Below are 25,248 nucleotides of genomic sequence, written 5' to 3'. Positions count from 1 at the left end.
AAATTGGGTGTCCGAACTGACCGTCGATGAAATAATTGGCCTCAAAGTGACAGGAGCCCGTAGCAACTGCTCGGAGCAGTGGATCAATCGACAGAAGTTGGCCGCGTGCGACGAGAACGGGAAAGAATCTGCTGATCGATACCGGAGCATGGACAGGACAAAGAAACGAACGAAAGAGAAAGAAGGTCGGTGGAATGGGAGCACACGCAGCGGCAGTGTAATAATCGCAGAATGCCCTTATCAAAGGGATTATGACATTGGCACAGAGTTCAGACTGCGTTAATCAGAACTTAAAGGCCTTCAGTTGGCCGAGGGTTCACGGTGTCGTAAGGGCTTCCCCGTAGGGAAGAGAAACCCCACCGGTGCTCCCAACTAATCAGCACCAAGACGTCAATCTGCCTCCGCGCCGCGCGCACATAAGTGGAGTCCCGAGCGTGGTTCCCGATGTAATGCCGTGTACGACTCGCGAAACCGATGCGACGCGACCCGCGTAGGGGAAAGCCGGAGGTATCGTTAGGCTGTATACTCATTAACTGTTCCGTCCTCCCAGACTTCCTTTTCGCACTTCGCGATTCGTGCGTTCGCTGAAACGACGAGTTCGCTGGCCTACGCGCAGCGGTCCGAAATCCTTAAAACGTGGCCAAAACCTCCAGGCATGGGATGCCTCGAATTTTGAATATCAGTTTTTTGGAAGTTTTGGAAGAGATTCACAGCCGTGAAAAATGAAAATAATTTTGCGGATATTGCTGTTACTTGAAACGGTACTGCTTTGTATAATATTCCTGGACCTATATTACATTTTGTACGTCGATATTCTTTCTACAGGGTGTTCCGAAAATATCTCAGAATCCGGAAAGGTAGGATTCCTGAACTAGGTTATGTTTATGGGAACGAAGCATTTGAAACACTACTTTGTGTAATGGACTTTTAAACATGGCAACAAAATAATTTTTGGGAAATAGAAATGGTAAATAAAGTATTTTATCTTGCGAATGTAAGGCATGCATTTTGTTTTGACAATATGGAATATAAAATCGAATATTTTAATTTGACAATATGAAACATAAAGTAGGATATTTTGTTTTGACAGTATAAAATATAACATAAAGTATTTTATTTTAACGATAGAATAGAGTATTTGGTTTTAACAGTATAAAATATGACATTAAGTATTTTATGTATTTCGTTTTAGCAATATGAAATATAAAATAGAATATTTTGTTTTTACAATATGTATCATATAATCATGAATTAGAGTATTTTATTTCAGCAATTCAGGGTGTTTCAAAATTAAGGTACTTTCAAGAAATGATAGGTTATATTGTATTATATTATATTATAGGTTCCTGAGAGGTCATTTGAAGCAACTTTTTCTTTAGCAAAAATGCAATCCGCGGCTTTGTTTATGAGTTATCAACGAAAAACACTGATCAATGAGAGGCGAGCTCCGTTGCCGCGACGGGGCCGAGCCAATGAACTAAACTGAGCTTGGACTATTCATTGGCTCGGCCGCCCCGCGCCAGCGAGCTGGCCTTCCATTGGTCACTACTCGTTGGAAACGTCTTTTAAAAACAGTGTTGCATTTGAGATGTACTAAAGAACGGAGATGTTCGAAATAAAATATTCTATTTTATGTTTTACATTGCCAAGATAAAATATTCCATTTTATGTTTTGTATTGTTAAGATAAAATATTCTATTTTATGTTTTATATTGCCAAGATAAAATATTCCATTTTATGTTTTGTATTGTTAAGATAAAATATTCCATTTTATGTTTTGTATTGCCAAGATAAAATATTCCATTTTATGTTTTGTATTGTCAAGATAAAATATTCTATTTTATGTTTTACATTGCCAAGATAAAATATTCCATTTTATGTTTTGTATTGTTAAGATAAAATATTCCATTTTATGTTTTGTATTGCCAAGATAAAATTGGCGCGAGCCAATCAGCGGAACTGGGCTCCGTGCGCTCGTTGGCTGGGCCGCCTCGCGGCAGTCGTGCTCGCCTCTCATTGGTCACTGTTTTTCGTTAATAACTCGTAAACAAAGCCGCGGATTGCATTTTCGTTAAGGAAGAAGTTACTTCGAATAATCTCAGGAACCCCTCATTTCCATATTGTGAGACATATTTTGAACACCTTATATTTAACGGAGCGATTCTGAAAATCAACAGCACATCTTCTAGCTGAAATGATAGGTTAGTAATCCGAACAACCGGACTATGCAAGGACTGTTCAGATCGATTGAGATCGATTCCACAGATGCTTTCATCGTCCGCAGCGATGTTCCCAGGCCAATCCAATTAAAGCAGACAATCACGCCGCGCCGAAAGGATTCAAGACATGAATAATTATCAAAATGGGCCACGTTGTGAAATGAATTCGACGTCGCCCCGATGCCTGCGGACGGGTTAAGACGGCCCACGGCGTAGCCGGCCGGCCGATTCGCGTGGCCATAATTAACGAAATTCATTACCCCACGGTCGAAACTAATTTTGCAACGCCTCCCCGGCCCCTTAATCGCGAAAAACCGTGAAATTTAATTAAATTTAGGAACGCGAAAGTGAACGGGGCAGAGGACGGACGGGAAAGAACGACGGTGGTCGATGCTAATAACGTTCTTGTCGTGCCATAAAGGTATTAAACCGCTGGAAATGAGGATGTTCCGGATTATCGCGGCGATATCCTTCGGACGTCGTGTCTCGATAGCCGAACGGGGAATCCGATCCGAGAAAAACGAATGTCGCCTAGCCGCCGCGGAAATTTCGTTTCTGTCGTCACGATCTTAACGTGGTCCACTCGTTAAGGGAAGCAGCTTATTTTACAAATATAAAATTCGTCGCTCTTTCTTGTAACAGAATCTTTTTTAATAACATCTTGAGGCTTTGGTTCAACGTCTGAAGAATATTCCCAGAAAATCTCGTTTCGAAAGTCGTAATAGTTCTGGAGTTATCGAATAGAGTACAATGATGCATGAACTAACCTAAATCTCTAAACGCGCTTTATTTGAAAGAGGATTTTCTCGGATGTTGTATACAATTTTTCTAGAACCACTGAACTTATTAACTTCAAATGTTACTCCACAAAAGTTTCGTATGAACATTTATAGAACTTTTGAAATTATCGAATGAAGTGTACATATGTATGTGTGCACATATAACCTTGACATAACCTGAAACTCTAAGCGCGGTTTATTTGAAACAGCATTTTTGCAAATGGTTTGTACGATTTTTCTAGAAGCACTGAATCGATTAACCTCAAATTTTGTCTACATGTTCAGCAAATATTCATCTTTTTCTTCGTGCAATATTTTAGTTTGATGTCTTAGAAACGACTTCTCAAAATTTCATCTAAAAATTCATGAAACTTTTCGATATTATCGAACGAAGAATTATTATCGAAGAATTGATTATCCTCAAATTTTTCCTGGATAGTCGACAAGCATTAACTTTTCATTTTTAAAGAATCTTTTAGTTCAATGTCTCGAGAATATCTCCACGAAATTTCATCCAAAAAATTCGTAAAACTTCCGTAGTCATGAAATTAAGTATACTGGCATCCCAATGAGCACTGAACGTCTTAAAGACGTCCATTTTAGGCCTGAACGTCGTACGCCCTAAAATGGACATCTTTAAGATGTCTTCTTTTAGACGTTAAAAAGACGTCCAATTCGGGTCATCTTTAAGACATCTTATTACAGACGCTAGAAGGACGTGGTTTGGACGTGGTAACACCGGACGTTTTCAGGCCGTTCGTAGACCGTTCATAGGACATTCGGGATGTAAGACGTCCCGAACGTCCCTAACCTAAAACTCGAAACGCGGATTTTCGAAACAGCATTTCTCTGCGTGGCATGTACAACTTTTCTAGAGCCACTGATTATTAAGTTTCAACACCGTACTCTTTCGTTACCAGTCGAATTTGATACGAAACGTTTGTCGGAACACCGCTATTAAAAGAGATACCTCGGTGGCAACGTTTAAGCGGACCACCCTGTACACGCCTGTACAGACTTACACAATAAAAGTGGCAATAAAATCTCGGGTCCGGAGGAGAGGATACAACGCCTCGGAGATAGGAATTCAGGTTATAATACCGGATGAGATACGCCTGCGATATTACAAGAAATTGGAACAGCATTACCCTCCGTAAACGTTACGTTATTATATCAGAATTATTACCGCCGCGGCTGATATTGCGTTACGGAGGATCGTAAATTAAACTCGACCCTGTGATTCCTGTTAATTTAAATCAAGTCAATTTCTAATTAAACAATCTCGCCCGGGACACCGTCGCGTCGCTGCTCCGCGCAGCGCCGCGCCACGCCGCGCCGCGCCGGTTAAACGGGGGCCAATTAATTTCCCGTTTCGACGACCCAGCCGGCTGAAAAAGTTGAATGAGTTGGCCGGCGTTCTTGCGCCCGGGCAGAAAAGACCGGAAGGAAAAACCGCAAAGAAGAGAAATCGTGCGGGAGGCAACAGCAAAAATCGGCTCGGGCTCGCGCGCGCGGCCGTCCGATCGACGGTTTTTCGTAAAAACCGGTGACAGCATTTTAATACCGTTCCCCCGCGACCGGAAGATCATTCTGCCGGTTTTGCCGTGGTTCTTTCGGCGACGCTGAACGTTCCACTCGCCGTTTACGAAAGCACGGAATTTTTTACGACCGGCCTTTCTACACCATACGTCGGTCTTATCCGGACAGGATATTTGAGGAAACTGTTCGTGCGTGAAAAGGCAATTAAAGAAAATATAATTAGCGAACGTGGGGGTTTGAAAACCAATTTGTAGCTAATGCGAATTAATTAGCAACTAGTTGAGACGAAATTGAGAACAACTTAACAACAGATTCACAACGAATTTGAAGGATTTATATTTATATGTGGTCTAATTATTATTATATAATATTATATAATTTTATATAATATAATATATTATATAATATATATTATTATATAATAACATTTATAAATAACGGTATAATTACATTTACAATTATATATGTAAATTATATAAATCTATAATTAGAATTGACAGATCTTCATGTAACGTGTTCTATAAAAAAACATGTTAACAGATTAATGCAATATTGTCTAAAAATAAGGTTAAATAGTCTTAATGCTTTTCATTAAATAACAAAGTTCTTCATCAATTCTTTTGGAATTCGTTGGTGTACAATTACTGTGCAACTTTTGTTGACATAATTTGTTGCCAGTTTGTCGCCGATACGAGAAAAGCCTAGCTAAAGAAAAATTTTTGTGAATAATGTTAAAACAATTATTCATACAACAACTATTATGCAATATATGACAACTAATTGCAATGATGAAACAAATAAACAAATTTTTTGTTCAATTAAAAGGTTGACTTTTTCTTCAATATGATTGTTTAAACAATTTCCAATAGAATTAAATGTTTCCGTCCAACAGCTGATAAAACTTCGAATGCTCTTTAAAAAAGTATTAGTGTTCCTGGATCGAAAATTAATTAGTTTCGGAGTCATTAATTTTCTCCTAAAACCCCTGAAAGGCCTATAAAATCGGACGCTGTGCGGTGTTGCCGGACTTGCTCGCGACGTTGTCACATATCCTAGCGGCGTTGCTGCCGCACCACACGATTTTGAGTTTCTCGGTTTCCGCTCGGGATTCCTGATTGACCGTTTCGTCGGTTTCTTAATTGTTTTGTCCGAAGAACGGTCCGGCAGTTGATCGCAATTTATGAAATTAAATTTCAACGTTAAAAAACACTAACAGAAATTACAGCCTTGCTTCTCTTCGATTATTCGGCACGATAAAAGTATCTTTACGACCGAGTATCGAGGATATCGAATTATTCGTGGGAATGCCGCAATAAAAGTTTACCAAAACGCGCGGATATTCGTTCTTAATCTCACATAACTAATATTATAATAATATATTATATAATATATAATATTATATATATATTATTTTTTTTATATTATTTGTTATTATATATATATATATATATATATATATATATATAAATATAACAATAATATATATATATATATATATATATATATATATAATATATATATATATATATATTATATAATAATATTATATAATCTCACTAACTAAATTTTTCGCATAACAAACATATTCGAATTTTGAAAAATATAAAAATCAATATTTTCTGGAACTGAGGCTAATATGGATTTGAAGGATGAAATCTTCTCTTTACAACGACCCCTTGAACTTTGGTCTACGATTTTTTTTTAGTCACTTCACGGAGCTTTAAATAGACGGCGTATCGCCTTGTATCACTTTCGAACTAATACGCGCGCGTGCAAGGGTTTTAGACGACAAAACTTGTTCCTCGTTCCGATGTTACAAAACAGGTAGGAAAACTCGTAGAGCAAGTTGTGAGGTATCGTTGCAAAGAGGAAGACACAATCTTTAAATCCGTGCTAGACTTCATCGTGAGAGAAATTTTTTAATGATTTCAGAGATTTACGAATTTTGAGAATCTTTGAGGAAAATTGTATCTGGTGTTTTCCACCTGGTACATTCGGAAAAAGACACTTGAATGCAAATGAGCTACGCGCCGTAAAAGTGCAGGATTCAATCTTTAAAATAAGTTGACGTTCACCATTCTACGATTTTTTTTCACCAAATTACAATAGTTTGAATATCACGGAATTTTTGGATATTATTAGGTCGACAGGGATCTCATGCAATCGAATTTGTTCCTCGATCTTATTTTTAAAACGGAAAAAATCGTAGATCAACTTTCAAGGTGTCACTGCAAATAGGAAGATTTATTCTTTTAATTCATGCGAGAAAATTTTTTTAGTGATTTCAGAGATTTATGAATTTGGAAAATTTTGTAGGAAAAATATATCCGAACTTGAAAGCACATTAAAAATTCGAATAAATACATGCACAGTGCAAAGTATGATGAAACTTGTTTAGAAATATTGACCTTGACAACATTTCGAGGTCATAGGAATCGGTTAAGTGTTTCCTTTTCTACGGAATCGCCGGGTCTGTTCAACGCGCGTTACTTTCGTTCAAAATCTGGGTTTACCACAACCGTTGCACTGTTGACCTAATCAGTCAACGAGTTCCCTGGAGGGGATAAAGAAAACAGCGGCGCCGGAAGGCAGGGGCACGCTTAATCGAGGTTGGTTAACCTCTTCTCCCAGGGGCGACGTTGATCGCGCGTAGGAAAGAAGTTGCCGCGTGGCGTCGTCGGCGGGCTCCTGGCCGCGATTGAATTAACCTTAAAGAAACAGGCGTCGGTGGCGAGAGCAGTTTTATCACGACCGAAAATACTCCGGCAGAAAATCCCAGCGCGGCTTAGTTGCGTTAGGTTAAGGGTGAGGCAAACCAATGCAGTGTTACTACACACACAGGCATAGTAGAAACTTCATATACGTGATTCGAGCCGAAGATGTCGCTTTGACGCTTCGGTATCGCAATGAGCAATACGGGAGTGGTCAATTGTATTTCCAATTCTTAAAAGTGCAATTTAGGCCGGCTTGGTCTCCAAAGTGTCAATTTTTACGTAAAAGTTGATATTTTGAACAATTTTTTCTTTTGTGGAAAATATTTATTTGCAACAGTTCCCAAGATATTAGTGGAAAACTGCGTACATAACGTAAACCTAACCTAAGCATAACGCGGGGCTACTTATAACCTTCGCTTTATAGATTTTGAGAACGGTTTTTAAAATGTCTCGGACGTTATAGGTAGACCGTAAATTTTTGTGCAACTTTTAATTTTTACGAGTCGTTTTTTAAATATTTGCTTTTATTATATATTTACGAAATATTCCCCTCTTAGATTTAGATGCGCTTCAAGTATGTTGTACAGATTGATATTTTGAACAAAACTTTTTCCTTTGCAGAGAGAAAATATCCATCTGCATTAGTTTCCGAGGTATTCGCGAAAAAATGTGGACCCGACGCAGACCTAACCTCAACCGCAGTACGTCGGGTTTTCTTTTCTTAAGATTCAAGCATTTCCGCAGACATTGGCTTGACTTTATATTTTTAGTAAAAGACAGTAAAAGGTAGAGTACTATTTCGACCTCCGCCGATTGGTTCTTCGTTTTATTGTTCCTTATAAAACGAAGAGTTACGATGGACAAGTTCGTCCCTGTAAATCCTTCATAACCTCATGATATCCAAAAACTCGACCATACTCAAACTGTTGTAATTTTTCAAAAATATATCGTACAATGACAAACTTTAACTCATTTGAAAGATCGAAGTCTCCACTCTGATTGTCTCTTGCGCATTTTCCACCAAAATTATTTTTCATGATATAGCACGTGGAAAACTCGAGATACATTTTTCCTTTGAAATGCTCCGAATTTACAGATCTTTCAGATCATTGGAAAATTTTCTTCATGAATGCATCTACCATGGAATTGAAGATTGAAGCTTTTCCTTTACAAAGAGCCCTCAAAACGTACTCTGCGATTTTTTTAGGTGATTTTATGGAGTAGAATCGTGGGACATGGTTTGTCGCGTAGAGCCCGCGCGTACTTTGCATTACTTGGAATTAATACGCAGCAGGGTACACCCTGCATTCATAGCTCCATAAAGTAGCTAGAAATAGTCGTGGAGCCAAGTTTAAGAGGTCATTGTAAAGGAGAAGCACCAGATTTCAAAGCTGTATTAGGGCCAGTTAAAGAGAAATTGTGCTTAATGTATTTCTAAGTTGCGATTTGGATACATTTTCGGAAAAAAATAATGAAAATTCACAAGTCCCTCAAATCATTGAAAAATTGATCTCGTTATTAAGTCCATAGTAGATTGAAAGATTGAAGCTTCTCCTTTACAAAGACTTCTCAAAATTCGCTCTATGATTTTTTCCATCCGTTTTATGCAATAGAACCGAGGAACCCGTCCGATTGCACTTGTTTATTCAAGCCGAAAACCGCCAACTTTAAAAACTCCGAACCATGGTTCCGATATTTCTCACTACCGGCGCCACTGTTCCTTTTCGATCAAGAACTGCTCGTGGCGAGATAACACGATCGATAATGCAGATCGATAATACACACATTTCCTATCCATCATCTGTGCCAGACATCAACCAAATTTCAAAATACATCGAATTATCCATTAATCAATGAAGTCTGTAGTTTAGAAAGGTTGCATTCGCCAAAACATTAACCTTAAATATCTCAATAAGAAACTGGTTCGTCGGAGCAAATTCATCCACCGGTCGAAGCCTTACTAATTAGTTTATTCCAGTGACCGTACGCGTGACTACAGCGTGATGATCAACTCCGCGATGGCCAAATTCCGAGCTCGCCGGTGCTCGCGGAGGATCCGCGACATTGCTAGAAGAGGAGCGGTGGTGGAAGCGAACGAAAGGGCGCAAGAGTTAACAGAGTCGTTTCTGTAATTGTGTGGTGGCACACACGGGGGAACAAGGAGGAAGAGGAGCCCCGTGGAAACTGCTGGGCGCGGGGCGGCGAGCACGAAGAAGGGACATACGCCTCCGTGAATCTCGGGGTGTCTTCTCCCGCGAGGAGGATAAAGTGTCGTCGTCGAAAGGAGCCCGGCGAGGCCGAGAGGCGACGGTGGGAGACGGAGTCAGCTGGGATCGTGGCGGAAGAAGGATGAACCGGCTGGAGGAGGGAGAAGGAGCAGGAGCAAGAGGATCGAGGACCGATAAAGACGCAGTTAGGGGAGCGTGTCGCCGGACAGAGACGGAGGGAATGTGAACGGAATGGAAACGAGGGAACGCCGAGCAGGAGGAGGGGAAGGGCACTGTAGTGAACCGGTGAAGATGGAAGAAGAGGGACGACGAGTGGAACGACTCGATGGCATCCCAATAAGAGCAAAATCGGCGGAACATTATACCGGCACTGTTGGTATTGCAACGTCTTAAACGATCCTCCGCGCGAAGAAAATGTTAGACCCGTGCAAATATTTCGAGGACCGTGTTTGTTTGGCCGGCCTCGACGTCGCGATTCTCCTCCACCTTGGCGCGATCGTGTTCAGAGGTGACGTTCAATATTTCGAACGAAGCTAAAACTTACGGCAATTATACACAGAAAACGACGACCTCGATGTCCTTGATATACGTTGTCAAGCTCGTCATTCTGAACAATTTTTCGTAACTGATGGTGCCGTTGCGAGCATATAGTTTTCAAGATATTTACGAGAAACTGTAGAGCTAAGTTAAACCTAACCTAGACGCTAGCTGTACTTATATTGTTTAGAGCATTTCCAAAATCGTTTGTGAAAACTATATATTTATCAACTACGTAGATGTAAATTAGGTGTGGGTTTGTCCGCGTTAGGTCTAGGATTAGGTCTAGCTTAAGTTAGGGTTAGATCTATGCTATGTCTGATCTATGCTATGCATTTCCAAAATCGTTCGCGAAAACTATATATTTATCAACGACGTAGATATAAATTAGGTGTGAGTTTGTTCTGCGTTTAGGATTAGGTCTAGCTTAAGTTAGGGTTAGATCTATGCTAAGTCTGCATCAGGTCTAGATTAGGTATCTCTCATGGCTTAGCGATTCTCGAAAAATTGAGGACGTTTGCACTGTGGTAATTTCGCTAAAAAAAATCATACGATCAAAATAATACGACGATAAACGACAACTCATTTTAAAGCCTCCACTTTTGCACTCCTTAACTAATTTTTCTCCTAGACTCTTTTCCACGAGATTACTTATCCGAATCCGAAGGCAGATTTTATCTTAAAAATTCCCAAAATTCACGAGCCCCTCAAATCATTAAAAAATTTTTTTCGCGATTAGGCCTACCATAAGTTTAAAGATCGAATCTTCTTCTTCGCGACGACACGTCGAAACTTGCACTACGATTTTTCGTAGCTGTTCCATAAAATAGAATCGAGGAGCAAGTTTAGTCGCGTCTAAATCCCCTGCACGCGCGCATATTGGTTCGAAAGTAATACATAGCGATTCGCGTTCTATTCAAAGCTCTGTAAAGCGACTAAAAAAAATCGTAGAATAAAATTTAAGTGGTCGATGTAAAGAGGAGACTTCAATCCTCAAATCCATGTCATTGTCAGTCCCAGAAAAAATTCTTTTCCATGCGCTCTTAGGTTCTAATTTGCTTTACGTTAGATTCGAGTCAGGTCTTGATTAGGTCTGAGTTAGGTCTGAGTTAGGTCGGAGTTAGGTCTCGATCATGTCTGAGCTACATTTCACGTACGTTTGCCACATTCTTACGTTCCGACGCAAGCACCTCGGGATTTTATATCGAGAAATTCCGGTTACTTTTTCGTACATAATACAATAGCATCGACGAAGCACGCGCCGCTCGTTGTTAGAAAAATCAATTTTACATCGAGTCGGTGTCGGTTGCGCAATCGTTCGGCCCGGAAATTATTAACGAAGACATTTCGAGGGTGGTACACGCGTTCCGCGTCCGGGTACAAGTGTTATCCGTTGCGGCTGTGTTTCCGCGCACACAGAACCGTCGCGGTGCATACGTACGTTGGCACCATCTCCGTCCGTGCCGGCTCCACATCCGCGAGGTCATAAGATCGGACTTCCACGAACCCGCGTTTCCTAATTAATTAAAGTAATTAAGACCCGGCCGAGTTATTGCTCGGACGTCCGCGCGATGCCACATCACCGCCGTATTATGAACCGCGTAACGAACGCGGCTCCTCGCGTCTACCGGGTGGCCCGGCAGAAAAACGGATTTATGGTCGTACGAAAAGATGGTCCTACAATAATATGATTTAGTTAACGTTAACATTTCGTTCACGTCGTAACTATTGCAATTTACGATAAAAAGGGATTTTGTGAATTTGTTTATTTTTCAAATATTTGTTTTTTTTATATTTGTTTATTTTGGAAAATTCTTTTTGTTTCTTTTTTAAATTTGCATGTTTTACAATATTTTTTTGTTTTCTTAAATTTGGTTGTTTTTCAAATTTTGTTTCTCTTTTTAAATTCTGCTTCTTTTTTAATTGTATTGTAATTGTATTATATTATATGAAATATAATATAATATATAATATATTATAATATATATTATATAATATATAATATATTATAATATATATTATATAATATTATATATGTATTATTTTAATTGTATTTATTTAATTGTATGTAATAGATCTTCATTTCCTGAAACTATGAGAAATAATTTTTCGACACCCGGTACATAGGTATGAATGATTTCCTCTTGATTTATACGCGTTCTCGTATTAACATTTTGAACAAACTTTCGGGTTATTTAAAAATATTTTCTCTTGGAGAACTGAATTGTATAACGAAGTCTTGGATGTTTCAGGTGAAAGAAAAATATGTACATACTCACAAGTTGCTGTGTAGATCAATTGAAACGAGCTGACCTAGTTGTTTCTCCTGATTGCTGAAACAAGAAATGAATAATAATTTAGAATTTCGTCCAATTCAAACTTACATTGTACACGATTTTTTTTAGTTACTTTACGGAGCTTTCAATAGAGGGCGTGACAGGACAAAACTTGTTCCTCGATTTTATCCTATAAAATAGCTAGGAAAAATCGTAGAGCAAGTTTTGAGGTGTCGTTGCAAAAAGAAAGATTCAATCTTTAAATCCATGCTAGAATTCATCGAGATAAAAATTGTTTAGTGATTTCAAAGAATTATGAATTTTTAGAATTTTTGAGGAAAATTGTATCTGGAGTTTTTCACCTGACATATCCTGGGAAAGACACTTGAATGCAAACGAGCTACGCGCCGCGAAAGTAGAGAAATCAGTCTTTAAAATAAGTTAACGTTCATCATTGCACGATTTTTTTTCACCAAATTACAATAGTTTGAATATCGTTAAATTTTTGGATATTGGCTCGACAGGGATTTCGTGCAATCGAACTTGTTCCTCGGTTCTATTTTATAAAACGACTAGAAAAAATCGTAGAGCAAGTTTTGAAGTGTCGTTGTTAAGAGGAAGATTTATTCTTTAAATTGATGCTAGACTTCATCGCGAGAAAAATTTTTTAGTGATTTCAGAGATTTATGAATTTTAAGAATTTTGAAGGAAAAATGTGTCTTTAGATTTGAATAAGGGGCATCATGAAAAATAAATCTTGGAGAAAAATAAGCTAAGAGCGGCAAAACTAGAGGATTAAATCTTTAAAATGAGTTTACATTCATTATTCTACGATTTTTTTTCACCAAATTACAATAGTTCGAATATCATCGAATTTTTTGATATTATTTGGTCGGCAAGGATTTCGTGCAATCGAACTTGTTCCTCGATCCTATTTTATAAAACGACTAGAAAAAATCGTAGAGCAAGATTCATTCTCTAAATCTGTGGTAGGTTTGATCACGAGAAAAATTTTTTAATGATTTGAGAGCCTTGTGAATTCCGAGCATTGTTTAGAAAATATATTTTTCTTGTAATGTTTGCCAAATTTTATTGGAATCTACAAGGTGTGACAATGTCACAAGAGCAATTAATAAATCTTATCATTTCTACTCCTACATCGTTAAAGAAGTTGTTCTAATTATTGAAAGTTCTATTGTCAAAATTAATAACAAATTTCCAGACCGGAACCTTAAAACGGGACCTGCCAGAGTACACATTTATGATTATTTTTCTTTGAATGTTGTACGTATTAATAATTTGCTTAAACCGTGTGTAACAATTGTCGGACAGCCACGTCAATTGACCGGAGGTCCCTCGAGGACCGGTTCACTCGTTTGGCAGCACTTCTAATCCACTAGCGGACGTATATTTCCGGAGGCGACGTGTCTATATTGTTAGAGAAAAATAATAAAATGTAGCTGACGTCCTGGGAATGGGGAAAAATATTTTGGAAAAACTGTTTTTTTATGAAACAAGGGGTGTATTCGATTTTGGACAGGTTAGCCGACTCTTTTCGGGGAGGATCCAACGTGATGTGTGCCAACAATCGCATAGAGAGGCATTTATCGCGGCAGCAAGTATTGAAGCTGGTATTGAAAAATAAGTCTGACAACTATAAATCGTTCGACGATAACGTTCCGATGTGTCGAGAAACGGAATACGCGATCGAACGCGATAAAACGCGACGGAACACAATGCCCAGTTTTTAAAGTGAATTATTCAATTCCTTAGTATTTCACGTTTCATTGAAAGTGCATTATTTTTATTAATAATTATATTATACGGTTTCTGCATTGAAAGAGTATTTTTTTATTAATAATTATATTATAAGGTTTTTGCATTGAAAGTGCATCTTTGTTATCAATAATTATATTAGACTGGTTTCACATTGGAGGAGTATTTTTTTTTATTATTAATTATATTATAGTGTTTCTCTGCATTGAAAGTGAATTATCTTATCCATAATTATACTCTACTATTTTTGCATTGATAGTGCATTTTTTATCAATAATTATTTTATACTGGTTTCGCATTGGAAGAGTATTTTTTTTATTAATAATTATATTTTTTCTACTTTTCTTGCATTGAAAGTGTACTTTTTAATTAATAATTACATCATACTGCTTTTGAATTGAAAATGTACTTTTTGTATTAATAATAATATTTTTTAATAAGGATATGCTATTCGAAACAAATCTAAAACAAATGAATAATAATTACGTCCTTTCGTTATAGAATTAATATAAAACTGTTGTCTAACCAACTTTCTCGTATTTTTTCACTTTTTTTACCATGTGCACCCTCTACGAAAAAAGTACACTTTAATAACCGTAACAAGGCACTACAAGAGTAGAAATATGAATATGGTGCGTCGACCGGTTCATTACAAAATCAGCATGTTTAGGTTCCCGGATTTTTTGAAAGCTCGATTTCGCAACCCGAAAATTCTGAAATAATTCAGAGCGGTGCGCGCCATTATGTAGAAGATCCGTGAATTTTTTCATAATTTTTCATTCGGTAGAACGGAAGAAACAGCGCGTAATCTGTTAATCCGATTTCACGGTGCGACCACCCCCGTGGTGGGGGTAATGACTCGAAAATTGTCCGATAAGATTTCCAATCGGCGGTCTATCGAAATAAATTGCATTGTAATACCGAGCGAGGCCGCGCGACGTTCTCTATTCGATGGAAACAAACGTTTCTCCCGACCGATTTTTTTTAATAAACAATTCATAATTTTCATGAAGATCCGCATTAATAATTTCAAAGCAAATCCGTTACAACAAAATCGTAACTTTTAACGTTCCCCTTGCATTCGTTCCGCGGAATCGTAAAATATTTGACAACACATGCTCGGGCACACACGTCCGTGCGTTCTACACACGCCTGCACGGCCGGCGCTTATGTGTTTACATGGGGACGGCTCCGTTCCGACCGGCGCGGGCTGTTTAAAACCACTCGACGAACGAGCGAACGGTTCGCGTATTGCACGCCGAAAAGCGGATATAATAACGTAGGAATTATGTATTCCGGCTAGGAGAAAAAGTACCTGTGTATATAGCTGCGTGCGTGGATGTGTGTGTGTGCATGCACATGTATAGATTTTACCGGCGAGGAGATCGAGACCGGTCCCGTTTTTGTCCGAGTGGGGATTAAAGATCACGTACCGGAAGGAAATACGGCTGGACGTTCGGGGCTTCTGTTTTTTGATCCGTCGACGAACGAGGGGCGTTCGGGGATCAACAATCCTCCGCCAGGATGAATAATTGTCGTGTCTAGTAGCTCCGCTGAATATTCTGTCTGAGACTCCGCACAATTAGTGCTTTCCCGATTTTTCTGACATCTAGACCGCGGATTTCTGCATCATTTTAAATTTTTATAGATCGCTTTTTTTAACAATCGACACTTATTTACGAAAGTGCCTTTTCTTTGATTTTGATGAGATTCAAGTATATTATACAGCTTGGTATTTCGAACAACTTTTTCCTTCGCAGAAAATGTCTATCTGCAATAGTTCGCGAGATATTAGCGGAAAACTGTGGACCTAACGCGGACCTAACCTAAACGTAATGTAGACCTAACGCGGGTCTACTTATAAGATTCGCAAACTTATAGATTCCGAGAATGTTTTTTAAAATGACTTGAACGTTATATGTAGACCGTAGATTTTTGTACAATTTTTAACTTTTATGGATCGTTTTTTTAACATTTGGTAATTATTTCATTTTGGTAATTATTTTCAGGTATGTTATATAGATTGATATTTTGAACAATTTTTTCTTTTATAGAAAATATTTATTTGCAACGGTTCCCAAGATATTAGTGGAAAACTGCGTACATAACGTAAACCTAACCTAAGCATAACGCGCGTCTACTTATAACCTTCGCTTTATAGATTTTGAGAACGGTTTTTAAAATGTCTTGGACGTTATAGGTAGACCGTAAACTTTTGTACAACTTTTAATTTTTACGAATTGTTTTTCTAATATTTGTTTTTATTATATATTTACAAAATATTCCCCTCTTAGATTTTGATGCGCTTCAAGTATGTTGTACAGATTGATATTTTGAACAAAACTTTTCCCTTTGCAGAGAGAAAATATCCATCTGCATCAGTTTCCGAGGTATTCGCGAAAAAATGTGGACCCGACGCAGACCTAACCTCAACCGCAGTACGTCGGGTTTTCTTTTCTTAAGATTCAAGCATTTCCGCAGACATTGGCTTGACTTTATATTTTTAGTAAAAGACAGTAAAAGGTAGAGTACTATTTCGACCTCCGCCGATTGGTTCTTCGTTTTATTGTTCCTTATAAAACGAAGAGTTACGATGGACAAGTTCGTCCCTGTAAATCCTTCATAACCTCATGATATCCAAAAACTCGACCATACTCAAACTGTTGTAATTTTTCAAAAATATATCGTACAATGACAAACTTTAACTCATTTGAAAGATCGAAGTCTCCACTCTGATTGTCTCTTGCGCATTTTCCACCAAAATTATTTTTCATGATATAGCACGTGGAAAACTCGAGATACATTTTTCCTTTGAAATGCTCCGAATTTACAGATCTCTCAGATCATTGGAAAATTTTCTTCATGAATGCATCTACCATGGAATTGAAGATTGAAGCTTTTCCTTTACAAAGAGCCCTCAAAACGTACTCTGCGATTTTTTTAGGTGATTTTATGGAGTAGAATCGTGGGACATGGTTTGTCGCGTAGAGCCCGCGCGTACTTTGCATTACTTGGAATTAATACGCAGCAGGGTACACCCTGCATTCATAGCTCCATAAAGTAGCTAGAAATAGTCGTGGAGCAAAGTTTAAGAGGTCTTTGTAAAGGAGAAGCATCAGATTTCAAAGCTGTATTAGGGCCAGTTAAAGAGAAATTGTATTTAATGTGTTTCTAAGTTGGGATTTGGATACATTTTCAGAAAAAAATAGTGAAAATTCACAAGTTCCTCAAATCATTGAAAAATTGTTCTCGTTATTAAGTCCATAATAGATTGAAAGATTGAAGCTTCTCCTTTACAAAGACTTCTCAAAATTCGCTCTACGATTTTTTCCATCCGTTTTATGCAATAGAACCGAGGAACCCGTTCGATTGCACTTGTTTATTCAAGCTGAAAACCGTCAACTTTAAAAACTCCGAACCATGGTTCCGATATTTCTCACCACCGGCGCCACTGTTCCTTTTCGAGCAAGAACTGCTCGTGGCGAGATAACACGATCGATAATGCAGATCGATAATACAAGCGTTTCCTATCCATCATCTGTGCCAGACTTCAATCAAATTTCAAAATACATCGAGTTATGCATTAATCAAGGAAATCTGTAATTTAGAAAGGTTGCATTCGTTCAAACATTATCCACGGAAACCCTAAATATCTGAATAAGAAATTGATTCGTCGTAGGAACTTCAAGCACCGGTTGAAAATCTTACTAATTAGTTTATTCCAGTGACCGTTCGCGCGTCTACAGCATGACGATCAACTCCACGGTGACGAAATTCAGAGCCTCGCCGTTGAGATTGGCTCGTCGAATCGGCCAGGAATACTCGACGCTGCCGAGCCACCTGTATGTACGAGTTCGCGGATGCAAAAGGAAAGAAGTTACCGGAGGCTTGTTCGGGAGAGCGACCGGGTACACGTACACAGACGGGCCCGGATACACGTTCAATATTTGAGAGGATTTAAATTCGGACGTTGGACGTCCGGACGAATTTCAGTTGGATCGTTTAAAGGCGCGCCCGCCGTCAGGTCCTCCTGAATGATTAAAAACGGCACCGTCCTCGGAAAGGAGCGCGTCTTGGCGAGACTTTTCCCGGAATTGTCTACGTGCGAGCCGGCTGCCCCCGTACGAAATAACCGTGCCCGAAGTCCTGCTCGCGTATAAATAGAGAATTTTTCTCTTTTTCTTTCTTCCGCCGTCCCCGCCCCCCGGCCAGCCGCCCCTGGCGGCCACGGACGAAGCCGAACAGGATCGTCGGGCTTCAGTTTACTACTCGCACGGGTCCGCAAGTTCCACGTGCCGTCGCTTCGGAGTGCGAACTCTTTTTATACTTCCTGGATGAAAAGCGATACTCGCCCTCTTTCGAACGGATGTTGACTCGAGCTTTAAGGGTTGATCGGTGGATCATGGAGTGGGAACGATGGGAATTTAAAGAAACGACCGAAGTGTACTTAATTTCGCAAGTGTGCAGGAAGGCAGACGGTTCGCTGATTTCGATGATCTTGAGATACGTTGTCAAGGTCAACATATTCGATGATCTTGCACTCTATGCCTATTGTAGCCACATGGATTATTTATAAAGCACAGATTATTTAATTTTATTGACTAAAATTACTGAAGATATAAAGTTTTAAATGTTTAGATTTTTAAAAGTCTATTAAAAATTAAATTTTAAATAAATTTATCAAGTAAATTGAATTAAATTATAACAAAATAATAATTATTTCATAAAATTCAAATTATTTATCAATTATTCATTAATAAAAATTTAAACCTTTAATTATCATAAAATTAACCTTAACCCTGTATACATCTTTTAAACTTTAAATAAAAATCAATCATTAAGATAAACTCAATTATTTTTAATTTTTGTATAACATAACACCCTAAACTCTATTATTAAATTTAATTAAACATTAATCAGCTACCGGATATTCGCAGAAAATTGTAGCTAAACATGGGTTAGGTTTGGAATACGTTTAAGTTAGGCTCGGGATAGATCTAGGTTAGGTCTCAGTTGGTTTCAGCACGTCGTAAATTTCGTTTTCAAGTCGGAATTTCTTTCGGGTTAGGTCTGGGTTAGGTTTGATTTTTTATCACTTTCAGCCGAAAGATACCAGCTACGCGCTCTTTATTCATCAAAATATCGCCGTGAATTATTATGCTAAAATTCTGGTATTGTCGCTCTCGGCGATTCGGACAAATGCCATCCCAACTACGCCCTGACGCAGCCCTAGCCTGTACCTAACCTCCAATCTCCGTTGTCTCTTGGAACTCGGACAAAGTTTTTCAGGTCTTTTTTCTTATAAAATCCTAATCCAAATTTAGTACACACTTGACCCAGATCTAATAAGTAATTCGGACCTAACCGAGACCTAATCTATCCCAAAATTTCCGTGAAATTTAATAATTCGAGAAACGTTTTCACGCGTTATTTTATAAGAACCACAAGAACTACGTTACTTTTTCGACGTTCGTCGATTAATATTCCACGTTTCAGCGCTAAAATGTATCCACTTGACCAGAAAATGTACCAAAACATCCAAAATAGTGTAAAATATCCAAAACTATTGTCTCAGGCTCGAAAACAGCAGATTAAAGACGAACGCTAGGCGATCAGTTTTGAGTTTGGTCGAGAAGAAACCGACGAGCTGAATTCGATGGAACGAATTTATTAGAATGATACGCGTGAACGTTTTAAATCGGTGGCGCGGGGGGTGGGGGGGGGGACGTCCGGCCGGCGGAAGCTGCGATGCCGACGCGGCCGATAATCAACATATTAAGCGAGGCGTTAATTATTAATTCTAATTTCCTCTCAAATGTTTAACATACTTATAACTCATTAACGGGCATTTAAAACATATATAAATGGGCCGTATTATGCGCCGCTGGCCGCCGATGTTTGAGAACATTACTTCTACTAAAATACCGTAATTAATTTATGCACGAACTTCGACAAATGTTTTCGCAGTGCAAACTCGACGGGATGAATAATAACGCGGAAGCCGTGCAGTTTGCCGAAGATTTTGCGCATCGTTGCCAGGCTCTTGTCGAGCAACAACTGTTATAATCCGGATGACAAAAATCGTTGCGTAATAACGATTAGGCTGACGCGATTGTTCCTGGTTATAAATCATAGTTGTATGTTAAATGATAATTTGACAATAATAATTTATTATATTATATATTATATTATATTATATAAATTATATATATATAATATTATAATACAATAAAATATAATATAATTATATAAATATAATTTATTATATAATAATATAAATATAAATATAATATATAAAATTATAATATTATAATATATAATATTATATAATAATATAATATATATATAATATTATATTATATTATATTATAATATCATATAATATAGCATATAATTTATTTTTATTATTATATAATTATTAATATAATTATATAATTTAATATATATTAAATATTAACAAATCATAATTCTTCCGTTGATTATTTATAACCACAAATTGAAATCGCGTTTTCGGGGAAATTTAATTACTGCCGGTTCGAGATGGAATCGGAACGGTCCGGAGCACTTGTTCTTACGAAATATCGTAGAAATCTGATAAACACAATTGCTGGAGCAAAATAATTTAACGGCGCTGCGTTTTTAAACAACGCTGCCGCCGACGACGCCGCCGCCGCGCAGGTTTTCCATATTTAATTACACGCGACCGGCAGAAAAGCATTCTAATCCCTGCGGAACGTACGTACTTTTCGCGTGCCGTGTTTAATGGAAATTTCAGTCGGTGATACTCTTTGTAATTGTTTCGAATATACTATTTTAATTGCTGGGAGTTATTGCGATGGAAACCGGGTGGCTTCGGACATTTTTTAAACAAAATTCCGTATTTCGCGAGAGCGGAACGTAATCGTGGAAAAACGAGAGGCTCTGCAGGATGTCGGAACATATGGCGAGCAAATTTCCGCAACAAAAAAGCTATGAGAATTTATTATATATTATCGAATTATCATATGGCAATTTATTTTTTTATTAGCTTCTATAGTAGCCTGCTGTACTCTTTGGTAGATCACTAGTAGCTTACATCGTACACATATAATAAATAATATAAATAATATACGGAATAATAATAATAATAATAGTGATAATAATAGTGATAATAACAATGATAATAATAATGATAATGATGATTATGATGATAATGATGATAATGATAATAATGCTAATAATGATGATAATGCTTACAATAATAAAAGTAATAATAACAATGAGAATAATGATGATAATGATTATAATTAGAATGATTATGATGATGATAATAATTAGGATAATTATGACAATGATGACTATGATGATAGTAATTATAATGATGATAGTAGCAGAATAATAGTAACACTGATAATAATAAGAATACTAATCAAAATAGTAATCATAACAATAACAATAACACTGCTAATAATGGGAATAACGATAACGATTCTGATAATTCTAAAAATAATAATAAAAGTGATAATAATAATGGTAGCGATAACACTGATAATAATGAGAATGATGTTAGAAATGATAATTATAAGAATTATACTAATAATTGAGTATTAATAAATTATCATGAATTAGTTACACAGGGAGAAGATTCCACTATTGTCAGTTCCCATGTCCTATAAAATCTTGGGACTATTTCTAATTACAATTGTGCCTCTGTAAAATATGGAATCTGACTTAGAAACTTGGACATTATTACAGGAAAGAAATTGTCAAGTATTCGCACAGGTACGAAGAACATTGTAAATAAAAGTATGATAATAAATCGCAAAGAGAAGGAAATGAGATTGTTCCGCGGCCATTTTGGGCCTAGTCAGCATTATCAGATAGACAGAGAGAGAGAGAGAGAGAGTGAGAGAGAGAGAGGAGGGGAAAGGGAGAGAGGGAGGAGAGGGAGAGAGAAAGTGAGAGAATGCAAGAGAGAGGGAGAGAGAAAGTGAGAAAATGGAAGAGAGAGAAAATGAGAAAGAGCGAGAGACGGAGAGAGAGAGAGAAAGAGAGAGAGAGAGAGGGAGAAGAAAGAGAGAAAATGAGAAAAAGGAGGAGAGAGAAACGGAGAAAGAGAGAGACGAAGAGAGAGAAAGAGACAACGAATAGGAAAGAGAGGGACGAGAGAGAGGGAATGAGAAAAAGACAGAGAGAATGAAAGAGAGAGAGAGAGGGAGAGAGAGGGAGAAAATAAGAAAATGGGAAAGAGGGGAAGAGTGAAGGAGAGAGAATGGGAAAGAGAGAGAGGGAGAGAGAGAGAGAGAGAGAGAGAGAGAGAGAATGGGAAAGATATATATATATATATTGAATAGATATATATATATATATATATATTGAAAGAGAGGGAGAGTGAGAATGAAATAGAGAGAGAATGCGAGAATGAGAGAGAGGGGGGAATGAAAGAGAGACAGAGAGAGAAAATGGGAAAGAGAGAGAGGGGGGAGGGAATGATAGAGAGAGAGAGACATATACAGGTAGTGGAAGAGAGAGAGAATGAGAAAGAGATAATAAAGAGCGAGAGAGAGAGAGAGAGAATAAGAAAGAGAGAGAGAGGATAGGAGTGCCGAAAACAATGGTCCCCTTTCAGTAATTCGACTCTGTCCACAAATCGCGAAATTATGTACGCTGGAAACAATTGTCGGCTGAAAGCGAACCGATGAATATTTATAAGCCGGCCTTGGAAATCTTAGACGAAACAATAATCGTAACTCGAGAAGTTTCCCCGCGAGAGCAAAAAGTCAGCGCTAACGAACAGGTTGACGAAACACTGCCGTAGCAGCGTAGCCGCCGCCGCGCCGCGCCGTCGCCAGACAACATCCACGGGGCGCCGGTTACGAGAAGAAGAAATTCCACCGGCGACAAAGGGAATGGACTATGAGGCCTAATTAACGCACCGAGGGAAACGATTCTGAAGCACTACTCCCGGCTCCGAATCGAGCACTATATTGTTCACGAACAAGGTTCGACTAATGTACTTATGCTCCCACACTTTATTTCACGAGAAGCGTCCTGACTCTATTCGAGCTACTTTAAACGATGGTGGTGGCCCTGTTTTTTTTTATTTCAACAAAAATTTGTTATTAATAATGCCGTCTTGGAAAGCAGAGCAAACTATTGAATTTTTATTCTCAGCGTTCTTTTTTTTGTATCTACGGCAGTTTTAAAGATATAGGAATAAATAGGGGATAATTACACAAGAGTATATTTAATTATTACGATAGTAAAAATAGCTCAAATTTTTTTTAAGGTCCCTAACAAACTTACACAGAGTTCCAAAGAAAATGGGATTTTCCGGTTGCCAAGCTTCCCTTGCGAGTTAAGTCCATAATTAATATTACAATTTTTGTTTGACAATTTAAATTATGAAATTTTGATTTGATACTACGAATATATCAAAGTACAGTGATAATGACGGATGATTTATAGTTTGTGGATCTTTATGCAAAATAGAAATATTTCAACACGGTTGGAAAAGAAATATTGAATAAAGATAAATTGTTGCGTTTAATAATATGACGAATTTAATAATATTGTTACACTGGTTTCGATTTATCGAAATTATGAAAAGAAACAATCTAGTTTTATTCAATTTATAGACCTTTCCATCGGGTTGGAATATTTTTATTACGCATCGACGTTACTCTGACGTATTTTATAGCTAAAAATAGAAATTTCAAAATTCGAATTGAATTTTAGTTCGAAAAATTTATATTAGCCCAGGTGGTACAACTGCTATCTTCCAAACTCTGTTCGAAAGTCGATCAAACGATGGTGTACCAAGTTCACCCTCCAACCCCATCCCCAGAGAACATACACGTCGAAAACACGATCATTTTAAGTGCATTTTAAACCTGAACATCTTACGGTTTGAGATAAAGAACTTCAAGATATCTTACTTCAGATGTTAAAACGACGTTCAGTTCAGGACGTCTCCAAAGCGTCTTAAAGATGTCTCGAAATAGACGTCTGAAATAAGATGTTTTAAAGAGATCTGAAAGACGTCTTAAAAACGTCCTGAAACAGACGTCTTAAAGATATCTTAGTATTTTAGGTCGTATGACGTGTAGACTTAAAATGGACGTCTTCAAGATGCTATATTTCAGACGTTAAAACGACTTATAGTTCCGGACGTTCCGAAGACGTCTTAAAGACGTCCCAAACACGACGTCGGTTTTAACGTCTCTAAGACCACTATTTCGAGACGTTTTCAAGGCGTCTGCAAGATGTTCATAAGGCGACTAAAGTACGACCATAAGACGTTTAGAAGACATCCAGTTTTGTAGCATAAAACGTTCGGAAGACGTTTGTAGGACATTTGTAGGACATTTGTAGGACGTTCGTAGGACATTCCGGACTTCTCTGAGATGACATCGGATCACGGATTTGAGATGGTCGCGTGTCTGTGTAGATTACAGTGAGAGAGAGAGAGAGAGAGAGAGAGAGAGAGAGAGAGAGAGAGAGAGGAAAAGCGAAAAAGAAAGAGGATAAAGAAAGAGAGAGAAAGAGAGAGGGAGACAGGCAAAAAGAGGAAGCGAGAGAAAGAAAGAGACAAAGTGAGAAAGAAAGAAAGAGAGAGAGAGAGAGGGGGAAAACGAAGGAAAAGAGGGAGAGAGAGTAAGTGAGAGAAAGAGAGAGAAAATGAAACAAAGTGAGAGAGAGAGAAAGAGACGAAGAGAGAGAGAGAGAGAGAGTAGGAGAGAAAAAGAGTATAAGTGAGAGAGAGTGAGAGGGGGAGATAAACAGTGTATGAAAATGAGAGGGAGAGAGTAAGTGAGAGAGATGGAGAGAGAGAAAGCGAGAGAGAGAAAGCGACAAAGAAAGATAATAAAGAGAGAGAAAAAGATAAGGAGAGAGGGTGACAGACAAAGAGAGAAAGGGGGGAGAGGGAGAGGAAGAGACAAAATGAGAGAGAGAGAGAGAGAGACAGACAGACAAAGGGAAAAAGCGGGAGAGTGACAAAGTGGGAGAGAAGGAGAGAGAGAGAGAGAGAGTAAGAGAGAAAGACAGACAATAGAAATCAAGATAAAAATCAAGAGAAAGCGAGGGAGAGAGATAAAGAGACAAAGTGAGAGAGAGGGGGGGAGTAAGAGAGAAAGACAGACAATAGAAATCAAGATAAAAATCAAGAGAAAGCGAGGGAGGGAGATAAAGAGACAAAG

General features: G+C 38.0%; 1 protein-coding gene across 4 annotated transcripts in view; it reads right to left on the bottom strand.

The window, feature by feature from the left end:
* The window catches only part of LOC117225653 (uncharacterized), a 1,038,968-nt gene that overhangs the window by 884,793 nt on the left and 128,927 nt on the right, over positions 1-25,248 (bottom strand). For 2 of the 4 annotated variants that reach the window (XM_076526304.1, XM_076526306.1), the window contains exon 3: positions 12,292-12,349. The gene's annotated coding sequence lies outside the window, so the exon portion shown is untranslated. The remainder of the gene's footprint in view (positions 1-12,291; positions 12,350-25,248) is intronic. The other 2 variants (XM_076526305.1, XM_076526307.1) reach the window with 1 other exon arrangement.

The sequence above is a fragment of the Megalopta genalis genome, chromosome 14 (genome assembly GCF_051020955.1).
Source record: "Megalopta genalis isolate 19385.01 chromosome 14, iyMegGena1_principal, whole genome shotgun sequence".
NCBI classification, from domain to species: Eukaryota; Metazoa; Arthropoda; class Insecta; order Hymenoptera; family Halictidae; genus Megalopta; species Megalopta genalis.
The sequence above is the reverse complement of the archived record's forward strand: the minus strand, read 5'-3'. Positions and strand labels throughout refer to the sequence as shown.